This window comes from Drosophila mojavensis, unplaced genomic scaffold, assembly GCF_018153725.1.
Source record: "Drosophila mojavensis isolate 15081-1352.22 unplaced genomic scaffold, ASM1815372v1 contig_74, whole genome shotgun sequence".
In the NCBI taxonomy this organism is placed as follows: Eukaryota; Metazoa; Arthropoda; class Insecta; order Diptera; family Drosophilidae; genus Drosophila; species Drosophila mojavensis.
The window spans coordinates 9,370,502-9,380,799 of NW_025318899.1; the positions used below are offsets into that span (position 1 = coordinate 9,370,502).

The following is a 10,298-nucleotide window of genomic DNA, read 5'->3' on the forward strand; positions in this document are numbered from 1 at the left end:
CACAAACATTTGCCGACAATTACTTAGCAGCTGGCGCGGCAGATAAGCCCCGGCCTCTGCTCCACTTAAGTCCCGATATCGATACGAAACTAGTCTATAAGCATATTGATTTCGTATTTACATTAGTCCGTCCATTCGACTTAATAATGCGATTCAATAGATATAGATGAACGCCGATCTGATTGGCTCAAGTGCTGGCTGGCGACAGGCTGACCCAGCTTTAGCTGCTTTTGGGTGGTTTTTCGGGCGCTGTTTGGGTGGTTGGGTGGTGGGCAGACGGAAAGATTTAAACACGCTATCCGTTGACAGATGACCCGGCTGGTTGGTCACCTGGTCGCACCTGTGCTGCTGTGGTGCTTCGGTGCTTCGATGCTTCGTTGCGGCGCTGATGCCGAACTCAATGACAATGTAAAACACAGTGTTTTGGTCAGCCTAACCACGCAGACTACACTCATCCGATTAAACTTTTAAATAGATGTCAAACAAACTACATTCAGCTAACTACAAGGACTCGCCCTTGCCGTCCGCCCGCCCGCCCGCTCGCATGCCACTAAATACAAGGACTCACATGACTTGTCCTCATACTCGGCCTCGTTCTCGTCCTCGTTCTCGTCCTGATGTTGGCTGATGTCCTCGCTGCTAATGCTGCTATTGCTGCTGCTGCTGCTGCTCCTGCCGCAGTTGTCTTAGGCCTGCATACACATTCAATCCCTCAGGCTCTACACACATTCACACACACACACTCACACTCACACACACCTTTGGCCATGTCCGTGTTCAGGTCGAGGCATTTAGCTTCAACCCCTGCCGCAACGACTCGCTTAACCAGGCCGTGACGAACAAATGTCCGAAATTTAAAACTTTAGTTACGTCGCCTCTAAAAATGGTATTTTTGGGTTTACTTCTGGGTGTTGACCGTACCGGACACTATATGACTTGCCTTGCCTTGCCTTCCCTTTCGGCACATAGTTAAGCTAGCGCAGCGGTTGGGCGGAGCTTTTCCAAATAGTTGAGATCTGACATTGTTTTCTGCAACACAAACATGAAATTTGGCGACACGTTTTCAGGTTTCGGTTACGGGTTATGTGTCGGCTTCAGTTTCGGTTATTATGTTGTGGATTGTGGTCCGAATAATTATTTGTATACTAAATAGACTAAATATCTGTCTAAATATAGAGATATGGTGTGAGTAAAAGCTATTGGATAGCTGTTCAAGTATTGAAGGACTGATGAAGCTAAAAGTTATTTTGTAGACTTTATTCCTGGTAGTACTGCAGATGAGATAATAAATGTGATGAAAATGTATGATGAGATGAATATGGATATGTAAATATTTTGTATTAAAATGTTCCTAAAAATAAGATAGATAATAATGTCATATCAAAATATTTGTCATATAATTCTTAAAAAAAAACTCTCAATAAAGTCAACATTTATTGATTAAGCAGTTGGAACATTTTCCAGGGTTGATTAGCTAATGCGCTCTTTGTTATCTAAAGATTAGGTTTTCGTGAAAACGCCTTGCCTTCATTGGCATCTGTCACCAGGCTACAAAGGAACTCGGAGCGCCGTGACAAATCAGATAATTGCGTCTGTCAATCAACAAATATGAGTTTATGAGTTATTCAAGAAAAAAATTTCAAAATTTGAAAAAATTTCTGGCAAAATTATTAAATTATTAAAACCGAAAAAAAAAAAAAAATATGATAAGCATGGAGGATGGAATATGAGCATAGAAAGCTACTTATAAAAAATGCAGCTTAGCCGAACTATATCTTCCCATATAGTATAGATAACAGTTATTCTAATTTTATATTCTAATATATTTTATTGCTTTTTTTCAAAGTTTTTATCGATGCTAAAATACAAAAGAAACCCCATAAATATCCACATCTTAAAAATTCCGCAAACGTACATCAAATCATAAAAATACAATATAAAAGGAAGCATTTATTATCAATTTTATTTTTTTGTGAAGCAACATACATACATACATATGCTGTTAGAATAAATAATAGTCGCAGCTATATAAAGATTGATATGATTTTATGTCGAATTGAAACAATTTATTATAGCACTCTTAAATATAGATATGGTTTGCTAAAATAAGGGAGCAGAGTTAAAATATCTGACTTTTATTTAGTCATATATGTTTGTTATGTATAATATGGCTTTAAAGAGTTTTCTACGTTTTTTCTATTCTTCACTAACTACTTTATGAATATTCGAATACTTCATATAATGATATACTACTTTGTATACTAGCGTAGGCAATCTAGTATCTAGAATGGAGCATGTAAAGTATCTAGAATATCTAGACAGTTGTATAAATACAATCTTGCATGAATGCAATAAAACAAGTTTTTTCTGTTCACACGGAATGCATTATCTACTTTGTATCTTCATAAACATACTGATAGATATGCTTCATCACACTTTATAAACCTATCTATATGTTTAATCTTAATTTTATATAACAACATCTATGCATTCCCTTGTTTTTTCTATATGTATATTGCCAAGAATTTATTTTATGCACACCTACCCCATTCGATTCATATACATAATTTCTTGTATATAAATATCTTGCTACTAAAATACCTTTTCTATTATGTCTTTTCTTATATCCTTCAGCGTATACCCAAAAAAGGAATCAAATATAAGTTTTTTGCTATATATACCAAACTATTCATTGCATTCACAAAATAGATATTTTTCCGCAATCCCATTAAATAATTGTATATAGAAAGTCTTTCTTTATACAAACCTATCTCTTAGTTATTCCGATTGCCATCTAGGTAGACATACATATAGCATATATTGCATATTCAGTGAGTTTTTCACGCATTTCGTCTAATTTGTGCGCGACTCAACAATGAGATTTGTTTGTACTTCTTTGTTGTACATTGATTTAAATACACTTTTGGGGGGCTGGGATTATGCACGGGCACATTAGAATTGTAAAGCGTCGATTAAAGTTTTGTATTGCTTATTATTGTGGCACGAGAAAAGGAAAATCGAAAAGAAAAGGAAGGAAAGTAAAGGAAAAAAGAGTGGCGCGATAAACGCGGCTGGCGTGGCTGCTGTTGAGGGGAAGTGTGTGAGCGAGACAGCGAGAGCGCACGAGGGTTACATTCGTATAGCGGCACGCTTCACTCCAACGGCGAGAGGTCTGCAGATAAATGCGCAGCCATTTTTTAACGGGCGGTGCTTGTGGCTGCACGAGAGCTGAGCACGAAATAGTGGGGAAATAGTGGGAAATTTGTGACTAGGTTTTTCTCGCCAATGCCCGACTGGATTTTAAAAGCGGGAAAACTGTGTGGAAAATGTACCACACAGTGTGCAACCTTCACACTCGACGTCGACGTCGAGTTCGAGTTCAGCTTTCGCTTGGGAACTATTCGCCCAGCTATCGTTGGCCTGCACTCTGTGAAAGCTCAGCAGTGGACGAAAGCTTTTCCAACTCGGAAAAGCTACGCATGCTGCAGCCATAGCCTGCACCTACCTACGTGAGCCTCGCCTCTAAAATGGCGGCACATTCATCGGAATGTCGATAAATCAAAGCTTCGCTGCTTCTCGCAATGGCTCTGGCAATGGCTCTTCTCTTGGCTTGGCCCAGTCCAGTCCGGAGGCAGCGTAGCAAGTGGCTGCGGCATTCATCACAGAGAATTAATCAGAGCAGATGAAGCGACAACCGAAAAATAACGACGCGGCATCTACTGAAAGGCTTCGCGTTATCGCTTCAATCGACAACGCCGGCTCTCAGTCTTCCTCTTCTACATCGTCCACATCTTCGACTTCGTCGTCGTCTTCTTCTTCTTCTGCGTGACCAGGCACCAGATTCTGTACACACACACACACACACACGCATGCACCTATTGATATGCATGTCTCAAAGCGGGTAGAGGGAAAGAGAGAGGGAGAGGGAGAGCGGCGCTTCGCATCGATAGCAGCGATTGACATTGACGTAAATTCTCAGCCTTTTGGACTTTGTATTTGGCCTCCGCCTCAGCCTCTGCATCCATCAAAAGTGCGCGCCCAGCGTGTGTCAAATTATAAATTCTTCCTCTTCTCTGGCTGATCGCAAAAAATGTAAATCTAATTTCTGGCCGGGCATATTCAAAATAGGTAATGGATTTTGCATTTGGGCTGACAAGTACAAGCCCATTTAATCAATAATTAAGCATAATCCATCAAGTACAAAGTGTCAAATGCACTCGCGAACACTTTTTCTCCTCGTTTTTGTTGTTGTCGTCGCTCAAGCTTAAAAAGGATTTCCATTACGCCCCAAAAAGCCGCATCGCTCAAAAATCCAAAATAGAAAAAAATCAAGTTGTCCTTGTCAAAGCGAGAGAGAGAAAAAAAAACATTCACTACACGAAACAAATCCGCGCTCGTCACATCTGCATGTCAAACCAGCAGCCAAACAACCCTCGAGCCCAACTGTGCCCTGTGTCTGCTACAGTAGAGATACGATAGCAGCAACAGCAGCAGAAGCAGCAGCAGCCGGCTTATCTAAGCTGAAAAGCCAAAGTCGTGCCCTTGCCCCCCCCACCCCAACTCCCGTTCCTGTTCCTGTTTCTGTTTCTGTGTTTGTTCCTATTCCTGTTTTAAGAGCTGGGACACAACAAATGTTGTTGCTCTTGCTCTGGTAAATGAGTCAATGGATCTGTAACAACAAATGTCCATTTTTCAATTTACCTGACCGTGTCTCGCCCTCTCGCCCTCTCGCGTCGCCCCCTCGTGTCAACCGCGCAGCCTGCATAAATTGAATCTCACAGTAGAGACTCGTGAATAAATAAACAAAACACCCACCGAATCGCTCTATAAATTAGACCCTGACCAGTGGCCGGTGACATGGAGTGACTTCGACTCGGTTTAGCCAGCGGCCAAATGGCCGTGAAATTTTTCCAATATGCCTTGTTTCATTATTGCGGTACACGCTATTTCCCTCTCCCTCTCACTCTCGCCCTCTCCTCTGGCTGCCCTCATCTTCAGCCTCAGTTTCCCCCTCCTATTAGTCATTTAGCATTACGACCATGTCCATTCGCTTGTATATCCGCCAGCACTTATATATACATATATATCGAGAGAGTGAGAGAGAGAGAGAGAGCGAGATAGATCGAAACTGTGGAACGCACTCATAAATTATGCCTTTGCACCCTGCGTGGACGAGTGCATAAATTTGTGCTTCGCTCCTTCCGCTAGTTTAACATAATTTTTAAAAGAAGCAACTGCTCCAGTTTCTCGCTTATAACATTTGGCCTGATCTGAACGTCTGAACGTCTGACGTCTGTCCAGTTTAACTCTTGAGAATTTATCGTCCATAATTTGTCATTTATTTGCAAAGTCCATTGTCTTGACTGAGTTATCTTCCTGTATGTCAATTGAATACTCGGGGGTAGTTAGAAGTTACTCAAGTAAGTTCGAGTACCTGAATGTTGCTTAAGCTCTGATGATAAAAATATGATATGATGTGGATATGATATGATATGATGTCGGGCTATGACGTGAACTATATCCACGGAAATCCTACCCACATATGTGCACGATCTTTATAGCTCACTTGTAGATATGAGAATCGCATAGAAAGCATTTTTTATGGCTTGATATAAATTGATTTTATAATTATGTAGTCAACTGGCAGAGAGAGAGAGAGAGAGAGAGGGAGAGAGAGAGTGAGAGAGAGCAATCCTTGGAATTATGTAGAGTTTTATATGAATTTATGAGAATCGCATAGAATGGTTATACTAATCAATGCAATTTGCAGATCATACACGTATTATTGGACAAGTACATGAGGGAATATGTGAGAGATATATATCTAAAGCAACTTAGGTGAATATTTAAATACCCATTTATATATACATATATATACATATATATATCCATATATATATCCATTATATATACATATATATATCCATATATATATATACATATATATATCCATATATATATCCATTTATATATACATATATATATCCATTTATAAACTTTATTCCACCGGATGTCGCTTCTTGCAATCAATCACACAATATTGAGCTGTCATTAAGCAGTTCGGCTTCTGCTTAGCGCTTCTTCATCGTGTTTTATTGCTAGTTAGCTAATCAGAAAGAAATCCAAATGTTTGATTAGTGATTCATAAGGCCATTCATACTTAAGGCAAATTGGATGTTGGCCATTATAAATGATGTCTGTGCGCTGGCTATCGCTGGCTGTCATCGCGATCATAAAGTGATGTATATGTACATATTAACATTTCATTTCAACAATTCATTTTCATACACTTCACGTCATTTATTTTCAGAGAGGAATACTCATTAATGCTTTTACCAGCTAATGTAAACAACGCACACACACCCAGACACACACACACACATACAGTCGCACACAGATGCAAAGAGTCGCATGTGAATGGATTGAAATTTATGAAAGGCCATCGCAGCATCAAAGCCAATTAAGATACTGCCATTGAATACATACAAGCTTTAAAGGAATACACGACTAATTTCTGCGACAAAGCCGACAAAAGATCCAGTGCGAGTGAGAAAGAGAGAGGGAGAGAGAGAGTGAGAATGAGAGTGAGGCTGGACTGGAGGTGGATTGGGAAGTTGGGTCCACTTTTGTCGCAGCGGCACTTTTGTGAGCCGAAAGACAGGCCGTAAAATTAAGAACTCTGATTGGTAACAAATGTTTTTGTTCATTCGAGTGATAAAAACGTAGCGAACTGAAAAGATATAAAATTCTCTTTAGTGTCTACTCGGCGCATCAATGATAAAATATTTAAATGAGCGAGGCACATTTGCAGGAAACCAAAAACCAAACACCGAACACCGAATGCCGACTGCCGACTGCCTAAAGCGGAAAGCCAGCGACCGCAGCGGCCCTAATGGGCCTATGTAAGCATCTATCTGGACATGGACATGGCCAACATGGTCAAGGGGCACCAAAAGTGTGAAGGAGCCGAACGCCAATAGCCGCCATCCAGCTGCCCAGATTAAATAAGAGAAACAACGAACCGAGCCAATATGAATACACGGCTAGCATATTAAATTACAATCCGAACGACTTTCCGATTGACAAGTGGACAACGCTGGATCGGGGCACTCGTGTGCTGATTGTCGGCAGGACAAAGTCGTTGGCCAGGTTGAAGTCGAAGTCGAGGTCTGATTCTTGTTCCTTGGCCTGGTCGAGACGTATCATAAAAGGCATAAACAGTTGTAAAGAGCAAAACCACAAAAGGGGCGTAGAGTTAAAAATTGAGCACTAAAACGTTATCGAAAGCGGGACAGATTAACTAGGCTCAGACAGACGGCGGACAGGTAGGCAGGCCAGCAGGGACAGGTAGTTGAGTTCAATGCATATATCGCATGCATCTTAAAGATACTTGTACAACATTATGTTCATTGCTCTGTTGTAACAGATACTCACACACACACACACACACACAGATCGACCTGGCACACTGCGTGTGATCGATCAGGCCGTGCAATTAAAATGAGATCTGCCCAGTTGGCAACTGGTGCCAGCCAGGCCGAGAGCGCGGAGAGTGAGTGACCCACAGCGGCGCTATTGTCCTGCCCGTTGTCCATTCACAAGTGTCGTCGCGTCAGTGACATAGTGAGACGCAGATAAAACTAGAAAAGGACTCGCTGCATCATTGATAAGGCTGCGGCTGGACCAGCGCCTGGCGCCAGCGTCGCCTAGATCGAATTGCCCTTCCTTCGAGGGGACATTTTTCGGGAGTGAGAGCGAGCGACCTTCTTCATTCATCAGGCAGTCAAATTTCGGGACACAGTCGAGCTCAACTTGAATTTTTAATGCCCTCACTGCTGCTCATAAAATAGATAAAAAGTGGCACAGCACATGTAACGGTGCCTGAGAACTAAGAGATACCCTGTATCAGCCAAAGGAGTCCTTCATTCATGATTGCACATGATGTATGGGAACTGAACGATATCCTTGAGCTACTAAGTTAAGTCTACTGTGTTTGTATGTGGATCTTTAAGAATATTCTTATAAATATATATAATGATTATATATGCTTAAGGAGCATTTATATGGCTATAGAATAACAGTTCTATGGTAAAAATGTTCACCGATTATTCATGATGCAGCTATTCGTGGTCAAAATCAGAGAAAGTCCAAAATACCCAAATTTATGTTATAATAAATACAGGGTATTCTGGTTGTTCACTTGTACATCAACATTTAACATATATAAAAAACTGTTAAGTAGTTTTCCATTTTTAATTATGTAACTAAATAATGTGAAGTACTGTATGGATGGGAATACTCTATTTGTGTATATTCATATTTAGCCCATTTTCTAATATAAAATTTTATTGCTATCAACTTGAGCTATGTACATAATATAAACAACCATGAGTGTCCTAGTCTGTAGCATTCTAAAACTTGCATTGAACCACTGTAATAAATGTATTTTTAATAATATTCAGTGCTCATTAATAAATCAATCGAGGCTTAGAAATATTTCAAAAAAAGCTTATGAAATAATTGTAATATAATAAGATGCCTAAAGTCCTAAATTGTTTAGAATAGAATAGAACTTGTCAGTAAATAACAGCACAGGACTTTTAAATTAAGAGTTTTTTTTCTCTATTGATTCTTGTAACATATAGCTCAGGGAATCAGTCTCGATTCCATATATATCTTTCATTTGAGGCTCAATTATTTCAATAAAGTGTACTCAAGCTATCGTAATTACTTGATAATTATCAGCAACATTTTTATGCCCATACAAACATACATATTTCATTTCAAGGCTCAAGTGTTTGTATTTAAGCTCTTCAAGTCAGTGGCACAAGGGAGGCCACGTTTCGATATTTCTGGAAGGCTTAATCTTAACATTTCTCTACCCTTAATTGAATTTCGTGAAACATTTTTGCCTTTTGGCATTGATTTCTATGAGGGGTTGCAACGTGGACTCAGCGCTTGGGGCACATAAATAACATCACGTGTTCCAGCTTACATATTTATATCGCTGTATTCACAAGGAGATATTTATATGTATATTTGTATGTATATATATGCATGATCCGCAACGAAGCTGCTTAATATAGCCACGTTTATGCCTATGTTCGCTTATCTATGCGAATTTATCGATTCGTTAGAGCGAATAAAATAGATTAAGAAATTACATTTGTTTTTAGCTCAATGCAAAGGGATTAAATTGTGTATATAATTGTATATATATATTTTAAACTGAATATAGTGCGTAGAATATATTTTATACGGAATATATAGCAATACAATATTGTATTAGTTGAATTGGAAATCGAACTGCTATGCTCAATTCAATTATGAATCAAGCCACATTTATAAGAATATTTTTATATATGGAAGTCTCAAGAAACAAAACACAAACGAATAGTAAATAAAATAGAAGAACAAAAAATATACTCATAAAAGAAAATTATCATACTCTTCCATATACTGTTAATAAAAAAGAAAATTATGGAAATATCGAGTGACCATAACGTATTTTTTTAATTTTAATATTTTTTTGTGAATTAACAACATAAAAATACTTTGAAGTCTTTTTTTTATCTATGTACATATATCGATCTATCTATTTCACATTATTAGTGCAAAGATTTCATTGTTCATTCAACTTTTGAAGTTTGAGATGATCTTTTGAGTATTGTCTTGTCGTACTTCTTTTTAGGCCTGATCGCTGGATAATCATTCGTTGTTCTCATATTTAAATTGGCGCCGGCGCCACCTGTCAGACCGTCGCTGTATTCTTGCACGATCCGGCTGTAACAATCGTGTAGTTGCTAAAAGTGCCCGCTGCCCGAGTGCCCGGCTGCTAGGCTGCCCAGGAGCTGCGGCGATCGCCAACGACGCCAATTGCAGTGTGGCCAGGGTAGAGAGATTGCGAGAACAATGTTCTCGTTACACAAAAATCATGTTTTCTGCGCTTGCCCTTGGAGGTCGGTCGTGGCCAGCATTTGCCATCAATTGCGCAGGCGGGCCACACAGCGGCAGCAGCAGCCGCAGCAGCCGCAGCAGCCGCAGCAGCTGTACCCCAGCAGCTAGCGACGGGGCCAACAATGAGAGAGCTGGCTGTTAGGAGGCATTCATTCAGAATGGCCAGTTCGAGTTTCATTTGATATTTGTGGCGTCTCGACTGCGTCGCCAGCATCCTAAACCACAACGACCCCGTTGTGATCCTCGCAGCAGCAACAGTATTGTTTGAGACAATCTAGACTGTCCATTGAGCAACTGCTCAAATCAGAGAACCAAGACGAAGACGAAGACGCAGACGCAGA

At 40.0% G+C, this 10,298-nt stretch overlaps 1 long non-coding RNA gene across 3 annotated transcripts; it reads left to right on the forward strand.

The window, feature by feature from the left end:
* Nucleotides 1-3,626: 3,626 nt before the first annotated feature.
* LOC122757579 lies at nucleotides 3,627-9,204 on the forward strand. 3 transcript variants are annotated; one of them, XR_006357664.1, is made up of 3 exons: nucleotides 3,627-5,838; nucleotides 6,060-6,686; nucleotides 6,757-9,204. It is a non-coding gene; the product is annotated as an uncharacterized LOC122757579 (long non-coding RNA). The 3 variants fall into 3 exon arrangements; XR_006357663.1 differs by having other exon boundaries at nucleotides 6,060-6,237; nucleotides 6,311-9,204; XR_006357662.1 differs by having other exon boundaries at nucleotides 3,627-4,128; nucleotides 5,771-5,838; nucleotides 6,060-9,204.
* The last annotated feature ends 1,094 nt before the right edge of the window (nucleotides 9,205-10,298 follow it).